The 24,472-nt window shown below is 34.6% G+C and overlaps 1 long non-coding RNA gene across 1 annotated transcript in view; it reads right to left on the reverse strand.

Annotated features, from left to right (window-relative positions):
• LOC113251406 (uncharacterized) overlaps positions 1-24,472 on the reverse strand; it is a 93,772-nt gene that overhangs the window by 20,693 nt on the left and 48,607 nt on the right. The window contains exon 5 of the long non-coding RNA XR_008957907.1: positions 5,598-5,768. This is a non-coding gene — a long non-coding RNA (uncharacterized LOC113251406). The remainder of the gene's footprint in view (positions 1-5,597; positions 5,769-24,472) is intronic.

Genomic DNA, 24,472 nt, shown 5'->3' on the forward strand with positions numbered 1-24,472 from the left:
ACAGTCCTTGATATGCGAGCTGCTGAAAAAGACAAAAATGCTGAACAGACACGTTCATCCTAATTTTCTTCTAATGCTGAGTGAAGAAAACATGTTACTTATGAGATATAAAGAGCATGTTGTAGGTAAGCAAAAAAAAAAGTAGAGAGATTAATTCTGGTGATATTAGGGAAGATTAAAAAGAAGAATATAGGAAGAATCACTTCTTGACACTGAAAGATTTCAAGTCTTGCCCATCTCTAAATATATTCAGTGAGAAATATTTGGTGACATCTTCAAAAATGGTAAAAGTTATATTTCCTGAATAATAATTTTGTATCTAGAAGTTAGATTTCTAGGAAAGTTTGCTATTTATGAGATTGCCTCACTGAACATATCATTAAAAAATAAAAAATATCTACCATTAAAGATTTGGTTATAGAATGAATGCTATAGCCAGATGATAGCACATTACTCATCTATCAAAAGGAATTCAGGAAACCTATCTGCACTGATATAAAATGGTATCCAGCATATATTAATTAGAAAGAAGCAAACTGTCAAAGATTATGGTTATCCTTACATGAATAAGCATATACATAACCACGACAAGAGGAATTTATACCTCCTCTTAATAATTGCACTTTTGGGGGTGTAATCTGGCAGAGTATCACTTTATATAACATATATTTTAGCAGACATTGAATTTTTGAAGGTATATGTACTACTTCTGAGATCAGAAACCTATAAAGATAGTCACTGATGTCCCTAAGCCCCTCAAGAGCCTTTCTAAGCTACCATCTGATTTCTCTCTTCCTTCTAAGTGAAACTAAAATAATATTTTTCACACTTCTTTGGTTCTTCATCTCCATTCCTTCCTCAAACCAGGCTTTCCCCCTTTTTACTTTATCTCACCATAATTTTTCAAGGAAAAAAAAAAAGAGAAAGCAAGGAGAGAAAAGAAGGGAAAAGAAAAGAAAAATATATCATCTTTTCGGTGTAAGTTAAAATGAATCCTTTTTCAGGCTTTATGCGAGAGTATTCTTTTCCCTTGACCCACTATAATCTATCCTTTTCTTTTTACCTCTCCTGCCTTCTTACTGAGACCTTTTTTTGTGGTTTATCTTTTCTTCAGCAGTAGAAAAAACACTCATTGCTTACTCAACAGTCATTCCCACTCTTTACACCTGCTAATTAAATTTCAGCTTTGTTAAAATATTCACCCCTTCCCCGTCATTTCTCAAGAGAGATTTACCACATCCTTGACAGGGAGATAGACATTGAATGGACTGAGCCAATCAGAGTGGTTCCATTTCCTAACAAGAGACTTAAGTTTGGCCATGTGCTGTGGTCATAGTCAATGACATTTTAAAACATATCTGAGGTAACAAACACGAATGTCTTTCTCTCCCTGATTTTACCTTATTTTAATATGGTACCTATAACTGCCGCAGTACTTTGCAATCATCCCTAGTAGAGACACTCTGAGGGCAGAGCCAAAAATGAGGCTGATAGAGCACAGACATCAAAGAAAACCCAAGCTCTTGATGACAGTGTTGAAATGTTACAACAATCTAGAGAACTGCCATCAAGTTGTTATTTGAGGAAGTTTGTTTTCTTGTTGTTAAGCTAATTTGAGGCTTCCAGATACTTACAGCCCAAAGCATCCTAACCAAGAGAATGACTACCTGTTCTAGAATGCCACATTCATTACGGGTCATTCTCAGACTATCAACACTATACAGAAAGGTACTCAGTAAATATCAGCCATGGTAATTTATTTACTTCTTGATGTTATCCTCCTTCACTCCAACTGCTCCTACGTTAGTTCAGTCCCTCACTCACCATTTCTTACCTGAATACAGAACTATAGTTTCCCCATCTTCTTTCTCAATTACATTCAACCCATTTTCACGTTCTGAGAGGTCTCATCCAGTTCTTTCTTCTGTTGGTGACCTTTCTCAGAAAAATCTGTTCACATAACCACTGGCATGGAACCTTTCCATAATTCCTATTGCCAATGGCATAAAATCTAAGCTCTGTGGCTCAGCAGGCAATGCCCTGCCATTCCTCTACAACTATCTTCCTTACTTTTACTTTCCCAGAAGCACTATCTCTCTTAAACCCCAAGGCATTTGCAGGCACCACTTCTGATGACTAGAAAGCATTTCTCTCTTCCTTACTTTTGTTACACATTGGTCTTTCAGGATCATCCAAGTTTCCACTTCCTTCAAACATTCTTTATATCTTCAGAGCCCACTAGACACTTATGTCCTATGTATGCTTGTATCTCTACCATATCATTTTTCCTGTATTACAAATAGTTGCCTGTGTGTATTGCCTGCTTTTTTTCTTGTTTTTCTTAGGATATAGGCTATGTAGAGCCAGATATTGTGCCTTTTATCTCTGTATCCATAGGACCTACTATATTGATGGTCACGTGACAAATGTTAAATCAATGTGCTAACACAAGAAATTAACGAGTTATGCCTAACCCTTCATATCTAGCTATCCGAAGTCTATTAGCCTAAAATCTACCAACACATCTAAAATACTACCACATTACCCCAAGGTAATCTCTCTCTCCTTGGAAACCACTGAATCTATGTAATTAAGTAACCAATTAATTTAATGTATCAATGGAAAACTCTTATTTAGATTGTGAACTTATCCATTAAATTCATTCAAGAATTCTTGAACAGCTATTATGTGCCAGACTCTGTCATAGGAAGTCAGAACACTTGAATGAACAAAAATGATAAAAATTTCTTCCTGAAGCAGCCTACCTTTTGGTATGTGCTGACAGAAAATCTTTTACTGCTATCTATTAGTTCCAATTTTCCTCTTGTCTTCCCAAGAATATTATCATCTCCATAATATCCATGAGTTTTCTCATACTTCATAGTTTCCAAAATGCTGATACTGTCCCTTGAATTTAAATGTTCTCTTTCTCAACCTTTCTCACTCTTCTCTTTTTGTTTCCTGCGTTTTTCTCACCTTCTCTCATTTTTGCTCAAAAGTAGACGTACTCAATTATATATCATTAAACTGTATAGTTTCTCTCAAATTTCACATATATTTCAACTATTCCATTCTGCCTTTCAGGCATTTGAGAATTTTGTATTTTAATACTGAGAAGTTGGGAATAAGCACTGATAATGAGCATATAAAATTTCATCACAGTAGTCAGTTTTCTCGAATCATGTGCTGCTTTCTCCTGAAATATGACCCGAAGAGTATCCATTGAGTCTAATACTGATGAATCCTGGATCACAGACACTGCTTAGGTGTGGTTGGTAAAGTAGACAAATGTGCTTACCTGAGTTTTTCCTTTTGAGTCAAAAATAAAAATGAAGCACTCACGGCCTATCTCACAATGGACGCACACTTAAATCATGTGTTTGCACTTTCTCATTTTTGGGGGGGAGGGTGACAGTCAGAAACAAGTTCTTCAGCTTGTTGGCTTTAACTTTAAATAATTCTTTACTGTGAAGATTACCATGATCTCCACTTTACAGTTTTGTTTCTAACTGCATCTTACTCTCTTAGTTGTACGCTTGCGTGGGTGTGTGTTTGTGTGTATATCTGTATGTGTTGTATGATGCTCAATTCCCCTTACATGACTCCCCTTAGGAAAACCTATAATTCTTATTCTCTAACTTCATAACATCCAGATTAAAATCAGATAGGAAGGATCACAATATGGGAATGTTTTAAGGAACTCCTTAATAGTTATATGACTAACATTAAACTGCTCTTCTTATTTAATAAATTACATTTAACCAGATAATTCCAAGGAAGAAACTAGAATTTTAATTAATGTATAAAGTTACTTGGAAGTTACTAGACATAAGGTTACTAGATTCTATTTTTGACATGAACTTAACTTGGGAATATTTTACTTTGGCTCCAAAATAAAGCACAGTTAAGGACAATTGCAATAATAAAAATTATGCCAGATTTCCCAAAGGAATGCTGCACAAATTCACATAGGATCAGAAACTCAAGTATCAAAACAAAATCAGAATAGTAGACATAGTCCCTCAAAAGGATCTTATACTTATAAAAAAAAAAACTTTTAGTAAATAATAAAGGTAAGCATCAACATTAATATTTAAATAATTTTCTCTTATCACATAACCTCACTGATCAATAAAATATAGGATGAGAATACCTTAATCATTTTTGAAAAATTACTCAAATACATTTGAAATAACATGTTGTAAAACCTATATCTGAGGAGGAGCATAGGCTTCTAATTTCCTATACAATTAAAATCACATAAATAATTTATCATCCTTGGAATAAATATCACTAATGACAGAAGCCAAAAAATGAAGTACTTTGCGATGTATTTTGTTGATCTTTAAACCAACCTTCCTTAGTCTAATATCTTGGAATGTTTATTGACTTTCATTCATAAAAATCAGCAAATATCTATGGAATAACATCAGGTACCATGATAGGCTCAGGGGAATCACTGATGAATAAAAGTCTCCTCACTTGTAGACTTTACAAGGTATAGAAAAAGAAAGACAGCAAACAAATACATACGGTATGTAGTGGTTTACTGTGAGTGCTGTAGAGAAAAATGAAGATTAAGAGAAGGGATTTTCATATTAAAAATATCATCTCTTTGTTCTATGCTTAAATGTCCAATTTTTATAGCAAGTGGCCATTTTTAGATCATTGAACACCTTCTGAGTTACTTGAAGGCAATGGAATTGAGAGAAGAAAAACTAATCTCTATCAGGGCTCCATAGGCATGCTGGAAAACACAATGAGGTTAAAAGACATACGTGGTCAGAGACGCCTCGCAGCATAAGTGGGAGGCCGGATGGACGGTGAATAAAAACAGACTATAAATAAGTGTATATCATGAGAGAACACCTGAGCCAATATGCTTACTATGTGCAAAATACAAGTCTAAGTGGAAGAGGGCACACAGTGACATAATTAGGTAGGATAGAGAAGATTTTATTGACTTATGGAAACTTTGGATTCTATAATATTAAGTTCAAAAATTTTTAATCTACTGATTATTGATTTATACTGATATAAATTGAAGATTGTGTTATCTCCCCTTAAAGAGCTAAAGCTGGAAGTACAATTAGAGATTTCAAGACATATCTTAATGTGTCCTGGGTCATGATGCTAGTTTTATTTAAGTGGAAGAGACAGCTTGCTCTGTAAAACAAATATGGGAGAATGACCTAGTTTATATTTTGAATTTTTTTACTGCAATAATTCAGCATAAATTTTTGGGCTTCTTTCTGCTTTACTATATGTGGCTTAATAGGAATTTATACCAAAGCCCAGGTGCTATACTATCCTAAAGAAATAATTTGTGAAGTTTAATATAAATGAAAATGCTTTTAATATTTAAAAAAAAAAAGGCCTTAGAAAAGTTTCCTTAATTCACCTCTCCAAGACAGTCAATGCTTTATCTGGTTTATCTAAATTCTTTCCTATATTAATTGATATGTGGTATAGGCTGTTATGTGTCTATATGAAGAGATGTCATTTGAGAAATAACGGGACTTCTTTGAATGAAAACTGAAACACTAAACATAGAAAAATAGTGAGGCTGATTATGCCATAGAGTTGAACTTACATACCCTTCAAAGAGAGAAGAATTGACCCCATTATTCAGTAGCTTATAAACAGTCCCAATGAACAAAAATTGCATTGTGTTAGGTCTTCATTTGTAAATGACAAATTTTCAGATTTTAATTTTTGGCCCTGATGCATACTCCAGTTGAAGTCCTTTTAATCAAATAATTGTGGTTCTGGAAAACAGAACACAATTTGTAAAGTTAAAAGGAACACTTTGAAATCTCCCACATTTAAAGCCTTTATTAAATACAGGTCTAGACTAAACAAGAGAACTTGTTACTAAGGTAATGAGTGAAACAGTACTGCCTCCTACACTGACAACACTTGCTTATTATATAATAAAGCTGAAGTCATTATTTAAAGCTCATTGGCATAATTGATAGATTCTAAAACTTTATTTCGAAATATATCAGTATAGATATGGATGGCATACTGATTTAATAAATTACTATCATCAACCAAAAATCCTGTTTCACAACTTATTTATTTACATCATAAATGGAAGCACTTGAACATTTCCTTATGAATAGCAATTTATTCACTTACATCTCAAAGAAGTAAGTAAGTGCCACACTATACAAGCAATGACAGTGGAAAATACACCATCAAAGGAGAACTAATTATAATGGGGGAAACTTCAAATTGCCCACATTTCTGTAACCAGTGGTGCTAAGAAATAACCAGCATTCCTAGAAATATAGTCAGCAGTGATAGAAATACATAAATGCAAAAGAAAGAAAGAAAGAAAGAAAGAAAGAAAGAAAGAAAGAAAGAAAGAGAAACGTAATCACCAATGACAAAAATATAAAAACATTATCACCAGCAGTTCAGAACAATCATATAAGTCTTTAATACAGTGATGATACAGTTTATATATATTTTAAGTCCATAAAGGGATTTGGAAAGCTGGCTATCCAATTTACATATAGCTGTTAATCCAAAATAATCATGATTATTACAAAAAAATCCCATGATTCTAAGTACTGGGATTGGAAATGAAGTTTGTAAATCCTCATAAAAGTTGAATATTATCTTAGCCAAATTCCTTCACTTGATAAATCTTTCTCTCTCTTCTGTGATATGGAGAAAGACCACAACCACTGCATTTCTGTGTGACACCTGAGTATCTAACCATGTCACACAATTCTCTTAGGCCTTGTAAGTGGCTCTTTTCTGAGTTCCAGCCAATTTCTGAAGTGAGTAACAGCTGGTAATTATCTAATTTAATCCATTCAGCTGCTCTCAACTTCTACAATAAACATCGTTAGCTCTTCATTACAACCATGTGTAGAAATATCTGAACTAAAGAAGATAATTATACTACTTGTCCCAAGAAGGTACCCATTAATCCTGATTGTATAAGCATAATAGTTTGTCCAATTTACATTTCCTTCTGCCTAAAGTGATCGTGAGGGTGTCTGTCTAGTGATGAACTGACACTTATGTGAGCATTTTATAGAATCTATAATCCCATAAAAATTCTAGGCTGACCATATAATTTATCGATCCAACTATATCTCTTTTGATAATGAGAATGAACTTTATTAATAATTACATGAAGACATTAGGCACATTCTATAGATAAACCCCCACATTTAAAATTCCTAGTTATCAGAAAGTACAAGATTTATGGAAAGGAATTAAGAACTTAAGAAACAATATATCTTAACTCCTCATGTTCTTACCAGCGCAGAGACAAGAAAAAACGTATCCTCAAAGTGTGAGAGACCTGAAGTTTTTGTGTGTGTGAGCTTTCGAGTACCTGAGAATTTGGAAGAAATCATCAAAAGCTACTTCTCAACTCTCTATTCTTCATGGCTGAGGGACCCTTTAAATCTAGAATAAGACTTTCCTCTTGGAACTAAACAAATTTTCTTTCCTGGGAATAACAACACAAATGTTCTGCTTCCTCTAAGGAGGAGATAAAGCACTGGTAAGGAGAGGATATCAGACTCCATTTTTCTGAACCCAAGAGCTAAGCATTAATAAAATAAGCATAAAGGCATTATTGTAATAGTATTTTTGCAGGGGGAAAAAGCATAGAACAGGGTGAAAGGTATACCTATAATTTAATGATCAGCGACAACAACCCAACAATCCTGTGTTGCTTTCGGTTTCTCTTACTCTCCCTTTCATCTCAATGGCTATTTAAAATATTCCGCACTTTCCTCAAAACCTACCCTTCCCTGTCCCCCTTCTTATTTCTCAGAGAAAATAAAAGAAAGAAAAATCCCTCAGACTTTTACTCATTTGAGAAAATTCATTTGGAATAGCGTTATATGAACACTAGTAAGATACAATCAATATCGTCTTCATTATTCGAATCTGAGTGCTGCTATGGGTCTCTGCATTTATCTCATGATTGTGAAATTTCTTCTTTTGTAATTTTTAAAATTTTTTTCTCATTGATATCATGGGCAGAAAATTTTTAAAAATCTGAATTCTCAACAGTTAAATAAAACTAAGAAAAAGTTTTTAAAACTTACAAGCATGGTGTCTCCACACATCATCTGTATCTTTGTGAAAGATAATGCAATACCTTGATAGAACAATAAGAAAACTTACTGATGATATGCAGTATTGATTTATTTTACTATTGCATGATCCTTCTGGATGATTCTATTCTTTATTTCTTTATTATTTTGGTCATTTTTTAGCACGGGATAATAATTAATGAGTGATGCTGAAATAATTTCTAGAATAAAAAAATCACAAAATATTTCAAAATTCTTCTTTGTTTAAAAAAATTCTTTGTTTTTTGGAAGACTTCCAATAAAGTAAACAAGTTGCAAAAGATCAATCTTTATAAGTTGTTAGCATTGTTCAATAAAAAAAAAACTTCAACATTACATTGGGTCCAGTAAACCTTGATGACACAACAAGAGTTAAAGATGAAAGTCTGAGGTTACCCTGCTTGCAAGAGAAACATACCAGCTGAAATATAACTGAATATTAAAGACATAGTGATAGTATGTATAGCAGAAGAATGAAGCCACAAACACAGCTCTATACTTATAACTGTTATATGAAATATAACTGGAGCTTTTTCTTGCATTTCCCAGCTTACTGTATCATATACCTTATTTTTATTTTTACCTTTCCACTTCACTTCTCTACTATGCATGTACATTATACAGTGGCTGTTGCATTTTCTATTTCCTTCACAAAGTAGAAAATACCAGTATAACATAGCTATAGAATTAAAAAGAATAGACATCAACTTAAATTCTAGTCTTGAGGCTTATTCAGTAACTGGATGTGATTTTAGGTGTCTTCATTGGAAACAAGATTAAATACTCCTAATCGTTTGTGAGAGGGAAAGAAGGAGCAGAGGTTAATATTGGGAATAAGTTTCCCATGAAGAGATGTCCTGATATGAGAGAAGCCACAACCTTGATTAACCATAGATTTGATTGGTAAGCCCAACAAGGTTAAGAAAACAAAAAGCAAAAGAATGGCGGTGAAGAGGTACACTTCTAGTCAACTTCTGAATGTTATATTCCACAAGAAAAGGTGGAAGGATGAGGGAGATTGAAAGAGAATAAATATTCCAGTTAGATAGAACACATTTGAAAGGCCTACCAAGCTCAGTACATTCAAGGAATTTAAAGAATATTAAAATGACTGGAGTCAGGTCTGTGAGGAGAGGTGACAGTACATGAGACTAGGAAAGTTTAAAGGTGGGCTTTATGAGCCATAACAAGGAACTTAAACTTGGAAGAAAATAGAAATAATATATTTGAAAGATGTTTAGAAAATCAAAGTTAGTTTAACTGTTGATTGACCAAATTTGAGAAAGTACTGAAAAAACGAAATTCACAAGAATAATTTCTAAGTTTCTGGGTTGGCTGATTGGATGGAGAGCAGTACCATTAACTGTGAAAGAAAACTGAAGAAAGATTTGCGGACAAAGAGGATAAGTTCTCTTTTAGTCATATTCAAATATGTTTCCATTTGAAAACATTCAACTAAAGATGCTAATAGTTGGATATACATATTTAGAAATCAGGAGAGAAATATAAACTCTACTACTTGTTTGGGAATCAACATTTTAATAGATAGTAATATCATAGGGGCTATGTAACATCACACAGGATTCATACATGGATGGAGAAGAGAAGAAGGGAAAAACTAAAACAAAAATGAAAATCCATGAAGTAATAAGCACCTAAAGAAGAGTCAGAACAAAATCTGGAGAAGAATGGTAAGAAAAATCAAGCTGGCATGGCTTTAGAGAAGGCAAGGGAAGAGTGTCTATTGGAAGAACTGATTAGTTATGTTTTTAAAACGTGAGGAAGGAAAGCAAAATAAAGGGCAGAACAGTGTCCATTGGATTTGATGAGAAGGAGCTCACTGGTGAAATTAGTAAGGGCAATTTTAATGTTTCAGTCGTGTTTGACCATATCACAGTTGCATCTGAGGAAGGGCACGTAGTGGTAAATGTAGGCAATTTTCAAGAAGTCGGACCGTGTTGAAAGCCAAATGACAGTGTAATAGCCTGGAGTAGGGCTAGTTCCTGTGGGACTTCAAGTTTGTATCAGTAGGTCACGTGGACATATTAGGCAGTAGGCTTACGAAGTGGCTGTGTATGTGAAAGGCTCTAAACTTAACAGCTTTATGGTAACTCAGCCTGTGGTAATAGTCAGGCGAGGCCAAGGATAGACGAGGGATTTATTAGGTTCCAGAGATTAAATCTATTTACCAGAAGCAGCAGAAAGGAAGAATTTCTTCATCTGGATTGTCTAGAAAGCTCATCATGAGGCTAAGGCTTATATGCTATTACTTTAGAGATTTTAGGGACTAAAGTCTCAGGGAAGGAAAAGGAGTAAAAAGGGGAGTCAATCAGCCAAACCAATAAAGTCGTTATGACTGGACTGACCACTGCTTGCCATCAGGCATGACCGCTCGCTCATTCTCAGAGGTCCAACTGAGTACATCTCAGGGAGTCCTGAGACAGCAAGGGCAGTGATCCCATTGGTGAAAGGTTCATTCCACAGACTGAACTCTGGCTGTGCATGAAAAGTGCCCCTGGTGTCTCAAGCCTCATCATTAGTAGAAAGTTCTGGGGCATGACATAAGAAATGTACTAACTCAGGAATGGCTGCCCTCAAGGAAGTGGGTCAGAGCTCAAACAGTTGATTAGCCGAATGTGCACTTGGCGTGGAAAAAATGGGCAAAAACTCCTGGAGACAGGTCAGATTTAGAGGATCTGACGTGGTACATTTAAGGAGTCTGATACACAGTGGTTAAAATTATGGAAGAGATGAAGCACAATCAATAGAACATTTAAGGTAAGTAAGCCAGGACAGAAATGAAAGAATATAGTCTACACTCTGTTGTTCACACTCAAACAGCTATGCCACAAAGTCACAAAATTCTAACTCATGCGTCTGAGTAATTGCTTTCATCTAGCTGAGGAGACATCTGGGCCAGCAACAGGGTCTATGTGCATGAGATCATATTAGGGGTTGAGAAGAAGAGAATAGCAGAAGTCACGAGCACAGGTATCTTCCTCATATTATATCCTAATTTGTGGCAGAGTGCCTGGAATATAGCTGGTCTCCAATAAGCGGTTCTGAAAGAATAAAGGCAAACAGCAGGAAAAATGTATAATTCACTTTTATATTTACTTAAAACTCTGAAATAATAAAATCTTCCATCTCCCTTTCCCACAACACATCAAGTTTATCCTATAGGCTGAATCTATTGTTGATTGATATAATATAATCATTTGCAGGCAGTGATGGAGAAATATGGCTATTTATTTGCTACAACATCTGTCTACATTTGTAAAAATTTTAAATTTCTTTCATTCCTTCAAATGTGCACTGTAGAAAGATGCTCTTATTTTGTGAGAGAACATCTTCTGAAACCATAAAAATACTTTCCACTCAGAAAAGCAAAACTGTTTATGGCATTTTCCATTTGAAAATAAAATAAACCATTGGCTAATAGTATGACAATTGGTATTGTTTTGTCACTGAAAATCTAATTCATGATTCAACAGATCATACATACAGTTTTAGGTCATATTTCAAGATTTTCAAATGTATCATCCATTACTCTTTAAATCTCCATATTATGTAGTTATGTTTTATTCTTTGCCTTTCTCCCTTTCTTTAATAATCTGTAATGCCAAATGGACTCTATCTTATAATCAGTCTTTTCATGGAAACAAATGTGACTTAGTTGATATGTCCCTTTTTTATTGCTTTTTTTTCTCTCTCTCTCTTTCATGCCCTTATTCTCATGCCTAGGTATAGTCACCTAGATTTTTCTTCTTTCCATTTCCTTTGAGTTTCTAGATCATCAGTAAAATAAACAAGCAAATGAACTACACCAAACCTCAGTGGTTTAACACAAATACAAGTGTATTTCTTGCATACATTACAGCTTGATGTGTGTAACCAGCACTCCTCTATGGAAGAGGTGAGGCACCTTGTTCTTTTCTTCTATTTTAGGTCTTCTAGCACTCTTTAATGGCTGTTACATCTAGCTAGCAGATAAGGAAGAAGAAAAAAACTAGAGAAAGTTGAAAGCACGCATACTTACTCTCAGTTACATTATCCTGGACACGAAACATATCACATTCCAGTGGCAAGAGCTAGTTATACGCCCCATCTAGATGAAATACATGGGAAAATGTGATCTAGCTGTGTGTCCAGGAAAAGGCAAGAACACCAATGTTGATGAGTCCCAGCAGTTTTTGTCAGTCTGGTTTTGTGGTCACCAGATAGCCCATTGCTCTCTTCACATGTAAGACATATAAATTCTGCCCTCAAGGGAAAAAAAAATCCAAAGTCTCATCAACTCACTGAATCCAACTCAATATTTATACCCTCTGGAAGATGGGTAGTCTTCCCCATCAGAGTCATAGGATTCAGTGTTTTCAAGATCTATGAAGTAAAAGAAAAATGGTCTAACTGTAGAGTAGGATCAGGATAACTGTAATAGACACTTCTGTTTGGTAGAGGGACGATTAGAGACACACCATTTAGCAAGTTTGGGATCCCGATGGGCAGGTGATATAAGAATTCACTGTCATGGACATGAAAGAAATTCCTTGATTCACCTGTGGTTCTGCTTTCTGGAAAATATTCTTGGGTAAGTTTTGGTCATCTATGTGGCCCCTTGTTCTATTATCCGGGAAAGTTTTCTTGATCCATTATTCTCAGTGGCAATATCTGAAGTAGTTTTAGTGAATGTGATTTCATTGGAATTATACAGTTCTCACAGTTTCTTTTTTTTTTTTTTAAAGATTTTATTTATTTATTCGACAGAGATAGAGACAGCCAGTGAGAGAGGGAACACAAGCAGGGGGAGTGGGAGAGGAAGAAGCAGGCTCCTAGCGGAGGAGCCTGATGTGGGGCTCGATCCCAGAACGCCGGGATCACGCCCTGAGGCGAAGGCAAACGCTTAACCGCTGTGCCACCCAGGCGCCCCAGTTCTCACAGTTTCTTATGCAAGTTTGGGGGTCACCATATGACGTTAGGCTTGCACCATAAAGGCTTTTCTCCCAAATTCATGGCTTTTTCGCCAACACAATTTTCTCAAATTCTTAATAGACTTCTGAACTATTCAATTAAAATCAATTTCTAAACTTTAAGCAGTAAGAACCATGTACGGAGGTGTATACACATCAGGCTGCTATAAGGACCACATAAGCCATTGCCCCACTTTAGAGACAGTGTGCCTCCAAATGATGGCATGACAGGTGAAGGCAAATTCAGGAGATGGAGAAAGGCAAACAAAGACTTGATGAAATTGTTTTATCCACTGGACCAAGCCTTGCCTGAAGCCATAATAAACCATGAGACATTACTGTTATTTAAGTCCTTGTTTGCTATTTCAAGCAGGTTTCTTGCATTTGTAAAACAAAAACAAGAAAACAAAAAAGATCCCAACTAATGCAAGAAAGAAGTTGTATTTCATCTGTATAGCTTCCATTTTGTACAGAAATTCAGGAATAACTATTGAGTAGGGTGGCTTTGATAGAAAACAACAAAAACAGAATGTATGACTGATGATGCATTCGACTTCCTTCCTTTTTCTACTTTCTAGTTTAGACTGATTATAAGGATTAGCAGTTTATGTGGAATAAGAATTGGCCAAAGAGCAGGGATAAAGAGAAGGGGGCATGAACCATGAGAGACTATGGACTCTGGGAAACAAACTGAGGGCTTTAGAGGGGAGGCGGGTGGGGGATTGGGCTAGGCCAGTGATGGGTATTAAAGAGGGCACATATCGCATGGTGCACTGGGTGTTACACGCAAGTAATGAATCATGGAACTTTACATCAAAAACTAGGGACTAACATAATATAATAAAAAATTATTATTAAAAAAAAAAAAAGAATTGGCCAAAGAGAAATGAGACACAGAGAAATATTCTACAGCAGGAGAGCAGTGGAAATTGTCAAAAATTATGAACAAATATTAATGACAGTATAATTTATCATTAAAGAAAATAATAAACTAAATCAAGCAACTGAACATTTTCCCCATAAGGGGTTCTATTTGCATTTATACTTACTGAATGTTTGTTTGATATGTTTTGAAAAAATATTGTAAAAGAAGATTGGCAGTAAGAAGAACATCATTTTATAATCATTTTGCATGCCAAATATCAAAAACCAGAAATAGTACTTTTTACAGGTGAGCCTACAGATGTTGACTATGCTTATGGTGGTGAGCACTGAGTGAAGTATAGAATTGTTCAATCACCATGTTGTATACCTAAACTATGTAACATTCTATGTCAACTATACTTCAATGAAAAAAAGATGTGGTAAGTGTACTACACAAATGTGTTTTATCTTTCATGAGATTTCCTCATATTTAAAAAAATTCACAAAACATAAATATTAATGGCATTTAAATGGCTAAGTTTTGTGTGTTTACCTGAACATTTAGAAGATAATTGCCAACTATCATTAATTATATCACTAAACTTTTATGATAAAAAAAACTGAAGTAATTTACTCTGAGAGATACTTTCCCAAAAAAAGATACAAAACTTGAGATAGTTGGAAATTATGAGAAGAACATGTATCAAGCAACAAAATTATTAAAGAAATAATCAAGTTATCACATTCTTTTCTGTAAAAACAAAACAACCTAAAATCTTTTATTAACTTTGAAAAAACATTGTATAGCCCATTTATTTATTTATTCATACTTTTTTAAAAACTGAAGTAAAATTAGCATACAGTATTATATTAGTTTCAGGTGTACAATATAGTGATTCAACAATTCTATATATTACTCAGTGCTCATCATGATAAGTATACTCTTAATTCCCTTCATTTATTTCACTCACCCCCTACCCACCTTCCCTTTGGCAACTACCAGTGTTTTCTCCATATTGAAGAGTCTCTTCTTTTGTTTGCCTTTTTTTGTTTGTTTTGTTTCTTAAAATCCACATGTGAGTGAAATCATATGGTATTTGCCTTTCTCTGTCTGACTTATTTTACTCAGGCTTATACCCTCTAAGTTCGTTCATGTTGGTGCAAATTGTAAGATCTCATTCTTTTTTGATCCAGTAATTCCACTACTGGGTATTTATCCAAAGAAATTGAAAACACTAATTCAAGCAGATATATTATTGCAGCATTATTTATAATAGTCATGGTATGGAAGCAACCCAAGTGTCCATCGATAGATGAATGGATAAAGAGGAATACTATATACACATACAATGGAATATTACTCAGTCATAAAAAAGAATGAGGTCTTGCCATTTGTAACATATATAGCCCATTTAAATCAAACCTAAAATTGACCATGGTGATCTGCAAAGCTGGATTGCAGTCTGTAAACAGAAAACAAAAGTTTTAGCTTAGAAATAATGGACTTAATGGAAGATAAGAATAATATCAAATATGACTTTTTGCAAGAGAAATTCACTTGCCTATACTCTAAAATGTGTAAGTATTTGAGCCCTTCCCATCTTCAATTTTCAAGTGCCAAAGGAGATTCTTATTATGTAGCTGTGATATCTAAAGATAATATCAAACAAGCAAAAAGGAGTGTGAGAATGTTTCAAGTTAGGCTAACATTTGGGAATACCACCAGCTGCTCTCTTTTACAATGAAGGAAAATATAGCTCAAAGGCAAAACTGTAAATAAAGTAATTTCAATCTTATTTTACAGGTTGGAAAAATAGTCACAATGAAGTCCTTTAATGAATTTGCCCTTTTTCAAGCTGCCTCACAGTATAACTAAAATTAGGTAACACCCTAAGGGAAATTTTGAATAATATTGTTATTTATGTCCTATTAAAAGGTATTACCATATTTTACCATAGAGGCTTTGCAGTATTTTAACATATTGCCCACAAACTCAATTTTATGAATTAGTGAATAGAACAGGCATTAAGCAAAACAAGAAAGATCTGAATTTTTATTCATTTTAACTGTTGTGAACTTCAATTAATGCTTTGTTGATTGAATATTTATACATATTTATATGCACACATAATTATAAATATCACAAATATATGTATATGTATGTGTATACATATATGTATATATATATTTATAGATAGATAGATGGATGAAAAGAGAGAGAGAGAGAGAGAGAGACCTAACATATGACCACAAACATAAGTGATGCTGTTCAATTGTTAGGGATAATTCATTTGTTAGTTAAAATTCCAAACCACGATATGAACCTAGCTAATGGCAGAAATTCATAATAAACCAACATTTCTAGGTTCTTTCTATAAATTACAATGTCTTTAAGAAATGTGAATTAATGTGTAGGTGTTTATTTAACAAACTATAAAGGTAGTATTCTATTTTCTTATTTTCTGAGAAAATTTCTCAGGAAAATGAGCTTACTGAGGGTTAAAAATATTTTCTCTTAATTTACAAATCATGATGAGTAGTTGACCTATTATCATGACTTTGTGCGTGGATCATCAGACATAAGTGAAAGAAAAAAACAATTAAAAAGAAGCCAAGAAAGCAGATGCTAAGTTTCATTCAGTACTAAATCCACTTTACCATTACTTTTCAAAAGCAATCTAAATGTCAAATTTCTGACACCGAAATTGGTAGCAAGCAAATCGCATAGCACTAAACTGCAAAGTGGCATGCAAAATTTAGAACAGTAGGTTGTATATAATTAGGAAAGAGTTTGTGCTTCTAAATATAAAAGTCCTACATTCAGCATGAGGAAATAAAACTCTTAGGAAGAAGGCAGTCTGGCTGCACTCTTTAAAGACTCTTAATACAAACATAAGGGCAACAGATAAAACATGAATGCTCACTTAGGAAAAGCAGGCTTTTCACAGGCAAATGTGTAAGATCATTAGTGGAACTAATCAGAGAATACTGGTATGTTTTGCCTCCTTTTATCCTTAAATATTTTGACTATATTCCTTCCGATGAAATGGGAAAGGTTTAAGGCAGAGTCATGTCAAACATAAAAGACTTGAATTTCTAAATCCCTTGAATATTCCATTCATCCACTAAACAAATAATTCTGAATATTAGTAGGTAGTATTTTAAGTTCTTGGGATAGAGCAGCAGAGAAGGAAAAGTCTCTACCTTCATAGCACTGAAATAACAGTGAAGGAGGCAAATGGCGAACAAATAAAAATATAAATACATAATAAAACGTCAATACTCTGATAAAAATAAAGCAGAGACATCGGATAAAAAGTGATGAGGGCAGGGGATAATTTACAAAGGGCAATCCTTCTACCTCTTTCTGAAGTGGTCTCATCTGAGCAGAGACTTGAATTAAATAAGGGAACGAGCCATGCAAGCATATAAAAGAGAAAAATATTATGCAGATAGACCAGCAAGTTCAAAGGCCCTGAAGAGGAAATGAACTGGGTTATGTTGACGCCATATCCCTCCCCACGAGGTAGGTAGGAGGCAGATGAGGTGATACCTGTTGGAAGACTATTTCCAGTTCCTTGCAAGAGATGAAGCATTGAGGCTGTGCCAACAGAAACGGTATCAGATTGAGACTATAGTTTGAAAGTTGAGGCAATAAATAGCAAAGGTTGAGCAGGTCGCTGTGGGTTAACAGGAAAAGAGACAAATTAAGTATTCTGTCGGCATGTTGGCTTGAGCTACAGGTAAATGATGGGGCTATTACTGGTATTGGGAAGAATGGGTGGGGGCAGTAGAACCAAGAGTTAGGTATTGGATACATTCAACTAAGATGCCTACCAGATATTCAATATCAATATCACAGTGACATCAAGAAAGAAGTAGGCTGTGGGAATCCAAACTTGAAGGAATAGTATGTGGTGAAGAGAGGTGGCAAAAGCTTGGGCTATTCGTTTGGAAGTCATCACCATATAGAGTCTATTTAAAGCCATGGGGATACAGAATATCATGTAGTGAGAGGGTACTGTAGCCAGAGGAGAGGAATTCCATTCGGGAAGAGGAAAGGGAACAAGCCACAGTTACTGAGATGGTGTGGGCAGTGAGGTGGGAGGAAATCTGAAAGAACGGGGTGGGTGCTCTGAGTGGAGGAAAAAGAGCAATAAATGAGAACAAAGTACCAACCACATTCAATTATAGTACTATTCTCTGCCTTTGTTACAATTTTGCAGATGGTTAGGCTGGAATATTTTCTGACACTTAGCAGAACAGGTGATGTTGCCTGGCAGAGGAGCCAGATTCTATCGTAGCACAATTTGAGAGGTGTTAACAGGAATTATAAACAGAGTTCTTCTCTTTGCCCATCCTCCAGGGAATGGAATGTCCAACAACAGACACTTGTTAGTGCATAATTAATTGGGTGAAAACATTTTTGTTACCTGGGAAGAGTCACATAAATTAGTACACAGCTTAGCAACGACTAGTAGAAGCAGCCCCATGTCATCTGTTGATCTTATGGGGGAAGTGGGAAGTTTGTGGTTGTAAATGAAAGACAGAGGTGAATCACTTAGTACCGATAAAGCAATATCATATTGACTTTGTGCTTCCCGGGGGAGAAGGTGTACCAGGGAGGAAATAACAAGTGACAAAGAGAGTGGGAGGAAAAGGTCCTAATTGTGTGTAGCTTGGGGGCATCCCAACCAGGCTCTCTTGCCTTCTCCTATCGCCATTTTTCCTTTGCATCCACATCTATTCCTGCCACTTCAAATGCCATCTGTATGTGAATGATGTGTGCCGCTATATTTCAAGCCCAGCTTTTTTCCTGAACTTGACTATTGCTGTTTACTGACTATCCAGAGATTTCTCGCTTTCAGCATGTCAGAAGGAAGACTCTGTGTTTCCCTCTGTCCTGCTCCTTTCACTACTTCCAGAGGGCACCAGCTTCAACCCAGCTTCTGAAACTCAAACCCAAAGTCATCTATGACCTCTGCTTTCCTACTTGTCTATCCTCATAACGATCATAACTTATATTCCCTATACCTCCTATGTATATTCTGTCCTGTTATCTCTGTCTTTCTTACCCCATCTCTTACCCGACAGCATTTTCCTATTTAGTCTTCCTGCTCTAAATATCACCCACTTGCTGAGCATTAACTTTAGATTTTTTAACTGAATTATGCATCCTTGCATGTCTGATCTCTATTTCCCACTCCATCCTTACTTTGCACTGCAATACCATATATAAACTGGAATGAAACTGTAGAGACTCTTTTTCATGTGCTTAGAGATCATGAGGAAGCAAAGAGAAATAAATTTACTAACCACACTATGGCACAAAGTACATAGCTGTTGTGACGGAACACTAAACTCAACAGTGTCCACTTTTAGAAATTATTATAATTTTTATAATTTTACTATGAGTTAACTTACGTAAAGGAATGGCATATATTCTAAAAATTAAAGTACAGAGGTTATGACAATTTATCTGAATTTACTCTCAAACGTTATGATCAGATTGTGATAAACTACGATCTCACATTTTTATTGAAAGTTTGCAGAAAACAAAATGCATTATCAGAAATTAAATTTAATTGACTGTAAGAAAGAATATGTTGCCTGAAACTGCATCTTGATACCTTTATTCTTTATTTATGGAAATCTTCCTAATTCTTCAAAACCTAGCCCAAAAGTCATTTTCTTAATGATGATTGTTTTCAACCTAATCAGATATAATTACTCCATCTTACTGTATTTTGCTTCTAACTCTATTATAAGACATTCTTTATTCTGACTTGTATTAAAATAGTTGACAATATACTGCAACAAATTATGTCTTCCTTGAAGGCAGGTAATAAGGATTAAACATGTTTGTTTTCACTGAAGTAAAACCATCCTTCTTTCAATGAAGATTTGGGCTTTTATAATAGTATTTAAAAATAATTTCTATGTTTTCTTTTTTTAATTAAAATGTATGAATCAACAAACAAAAATGTAACTCAATATATATCACAAAGCTACCTCCCTGCTAATTCGGAATATGGTTCCCCATAAAGGAATAAATAACCGTAACACAAGTGTTTGGCCTCCCTCATCATACACTTATTCTTTAGGTAGAGTAAAGCTTATATTTATAAATATTTATATTTATAGCCATTTTAAGTATATGTATATATACATACACACATACATATCAAGTATATATCAGACATATATGCGTCACATATATGCATGGTCCAGGACACACACACACTGACATATATATGAGACTTTATGTGACATTCTTCACAGAAATAGATCTGAAAGGGAATTTAAAATGTTACCAGAGCCACATTTAATAAACTGATTAAGAAGCTAATTATAAATATACTGAGAGCGAGATTCAGAACATATTTTTTACTCCAAACAGAACATAATTTGCAATGGACTTTAACAGAGCAACTTTTTTGGAGTTCACTCACAGTACTTTGGTGTCATGGTAACAAATCATTTAGTTTAATACTTTCATCCCACATCTTATTTTGAGAACAAATTAAGGATGTCAGTGATCCTGGTTTACTTTGCACTATACACTGCCTCAATCATTTCAACTGAGTTGAACTGGATGCTAAAGAAGGTTGGAAGTATTTGCTTCTAAGGATAACTTAATTTTGGGGGGGGGGTCTATATAGCATAATTTAATTACAATGTTGCCTAGAGAGGTCAGAGGGTCTAGATTAGCTCCCAAGTTCTATTCTTCCCTTTTCACAAGATACTTTTCAGAAAAGAGTGGATTACAATATACAGGCTCTGGGTGCTCTGTGGAAACCTGTCCCTCTCAACACAGACATACCTAATCTACTATACTATGCATCTGTCATGGTCCTGAACAAAAGGACTTGATCCCAATGTAAAGAATTATTAAGATATGATTATATGCCCCAAGTCAACAAATATAGAAAGAAACGAAAAATATCATTACTTGAATGGAAGTTTTGAAAGTTGTTTTTTTTTTCTTTAATGATTTTGAAATACAAAATAATAACAGAACTTGATTCTACTTAATGCTATTTAGGTCACACAGGAATTTGGGCTACTTCTTTTAAGGATCTTAAATGATTCTCTAAATGTAGGGACTGAAGACAACTTGTGTAAAGCATGGTTTCTCAACCTCGGCAATATCAACATTTTGGGTCAAATGTGGGGGGGGGGTTGTCCTATGTGTTGTAGAATGTTGAGCAGCCCCCCTGGCTTCAGCCCACCAGATGTCAGCAGCACCTGCTCCCAGGTTGTGACATCAATATAGACCTTGTTATAGGTCTGCTTGAGGGTAAAACCACCTTCGTTTAGAAACCACTGGTTTAAATAATATTGAAAATGTTTTGCATAATTAGCTCAAAACAACTTTATGCTATTGGTCAAAACAGAAGTTATTTATGTTGACTTTCAAAATGTGAACCTAAGAAAAATATCTAGATACTGAAGAGGAATGTTTGGATTAAAATAAAGAGACAGTATCATACATGACTATAGCTACAAACTCTAGTATAAATATCTTTAAGACCTTAGTAATATTTTAACAACATGGTGAATTTTAACATGTGAAAATAATGAAAAAGTATTAGGTATATTTATACAAATTATATCTATCTATCTGTGTTTCTATTTTCACAATCTATTAAGCACTGCCTCTGTATGGTTCAATTAGCTTGTCAATTTCCACATTTATAGTCCATGCTATTTATTATATCCTGAATATTTTTATAGCTTATTAATTTAAATATATCTAGTCCTCATAAATTCATTGGAAAGTCATGTATACGTAAATATATATTATCATTTATATACATATATTATATACACATAAATGTTTTTTGTGTGATATGATGTATATATACTATATATGTCTCTGATATGTGTATATATTATATATACATAATATTTATGTGTATATAACTTGTTTAAATTTTATATAGCATATATTATGTATACATATTTATGATCATATCATTCTATTGCTCCTGACTTCTTGCATTTGAGCTTAAAAACACAATTGTCAGCAAAGTGGAAGGAATATTTATATATTTGAAAATTTATAAGCTTGTAAACATAAATATGAGGGTATTGGGCCAGTCTAAAGAGAGTCTTCCTACATGTAGGGGATTAAAAAGAAGTATAAACAAACATCCTATATTCTAAATTAATCATGTCCAAACTTACCAGTAGCAATTGTTTTGCAAGTTAAATACTTAATTTACCCCAATGTCAATCATTCTATCTTTTTACACTGCCTGAGTACAGCACTGTTCTAAGGAGATGCAAAGATTTAAAGGCATTCCCACTCAGGTGTGATCAGATATATACACCACTTCTAAAATAGAGATGGATTCATGGCAACCGGGCTACACATACAGATATGCATAGAACAGAGGGAGAAAGCAAGTAACAGCATTTTGAGCTGCATCTTGAAGAGTATAACAGTTTTCTAAGTTTATAAGGGGCAAGGCATGGAAACGTGAAATTGCATGGCTTAATGAGGACCCACAAATGGCCCAAGTGCAAAGCATCTGATCAAGAAAAGCTGAGAGATAAGGCGAGAAAGACAGGCAGGACCAGACTGAAGAGTCTTTTTTTTTTTTTTTTTGGAGAGTTTATTTATTTAGAGAGAGAGAGAAAGAAAGTGGGGTGGGGGAGAGGAGAGGCAGAGAGAGAGGGAGAGAGAATTTTAAGCACACTCCCCACTGAGTGCAGAACCCAATGCAGGGCTTGATCTCACAACCCTGAGATCACCACCCGAGCCAACATTGAGTCCAAGGCCTAACCAGCTGAGCCATCCAGGAGGCCCTGGACAGAGTCTTTTATCCCAGTTAGGCCTCTTAGTCCTAAGGAACCACTGAGGGATTCTCAACAGTGGGGTCACATGGTTGGCTTTGTGTTTTAAGAAAAATATATGACAACAAAATGTGACAGCATGCAGACACTTGGTAGGTTCACATGGAAAACAATGCGGAAGAAAAGAAGATGCTAAACAACAGCACAGACACCCAAAGTCTACCACTACCCGAAGACACAGAAAAGAAAAAAAAGAAGAGAAGAAAGTGTTTCTTTGAATGAGCATTCACACCAAGCTCTATTCTTGCCCACAACTCCCTGAGAATATACTGTTTTAATGTTAAGTGGAATATATTGCTGTAATTGTAGTCACAGACTTTGTAGTTATACACAAATGACATGATACAGAGGTGCTGCTCCAAAATTATTGTTAAAAAATTATGAGCATGAGCAATATACAATCTGTGATTAGAGGCAAAACTGTAGATACAAAATCACTCTTTGTAAAATATTTCCTTATGCTGAAAATATATTTTCTTTCATCAAAAATCTAACAAATTGTGGGTATTTGGGTGTTGAATAATAATGTATACATACAACTTGGGTGATGATTTATTTATATATATATACACACATACACACACACACACACACACACACACACACAACTTATAAGGACATGAGTATCTCCTATAAATTAAAAAAGAAAAATTAGAAGGGAAAATGAATTTTCTAGAAGATAATTTATAAACCACATGAATTATTTCTATGACTATACATGTTTGCACATTCAACTTAACAAACTGCTGTATCTTATTCATTATTGGCATTTCAGTGTTGTTTATAGGCTAACAATCTAAAACCAAATTTTTTGTGTACCTGTGTGTGTATTTTTGTGTACCTGTGTGTGTGTTTATGTGTGTGCTAAGAACTTTCCTGATTTGCTCACATTCAATTATGTGAGTTTGGAAAAATTTTAGTCTCATATTTGGAAAACATTTTAAACTTTTGGACATGTATATTCAATTGGAAATAAATATTCCTACTTCAAAAAAATCATGTTATTTTAATTGAAGATTATCTCTATTGATTTCTACAGTAAAACTCTTCTTGCATTTCAATGAAAAATATGTATTTTTATAATGAAAAAATCATTATAATTTTTAAAGGTGTTACTTAACATCATTCCAATCAATGTAATAATAGTCTGTTCTAAGTCACGCATATAGTATGAGCAAGATTGATGTGATTAGACAAAGAAAATCTCTAGTATTTATCAAGCAAATAAATATATTGGAACAAACAAAAGAAAAAAGAGAAAAATGATGGCATCAACTCTCTTATGTCTCTGATACCTTAATTGGCCTTAAATTACAAAATTTGACAGTCATTCCTTTAAAAAGAAAACTGAGTTGGATATACAACTTTGTTTTTGTTTTTAAATTACACATTAATAAATCTTTGGGGCACCAGGGTGGCTCAGTCAGTTGGGTGTCTGACTCTTGATTTTGGCTCAGATCGTGATCTTAGGGTCATGGGATCAGGCCACGAGTAGGGCTCCACATTGGGTGTGGAGCCTGCTTAAGATTCTCTCTCTCCCTCTCCCTCTGCTCCTCCCCTCACTTGCTCATGCTCTCTCTCTAAAATAAAGAAACAAATATTTAAAAAAATAAATTACATATTAATAGATCTTTATTAAAGTCCTTTACATCCACTAATGTATGGTCA

The sequence above is a fragment of the Ursus arctos genome, unplaced genomic scaffold, assembly GCF_023065955.2.
Source record: "Ursus arctos isolate Adak ecotype North America unplaced genomic scaffold, UrsArc2.0 scaffold_10, whole genome shotgun sequence".
NCBI lineage: Eukaryota > Metazoa > Chordata > Mammalia > Carnivora > Ursidae > Ursus > Ursus arctos.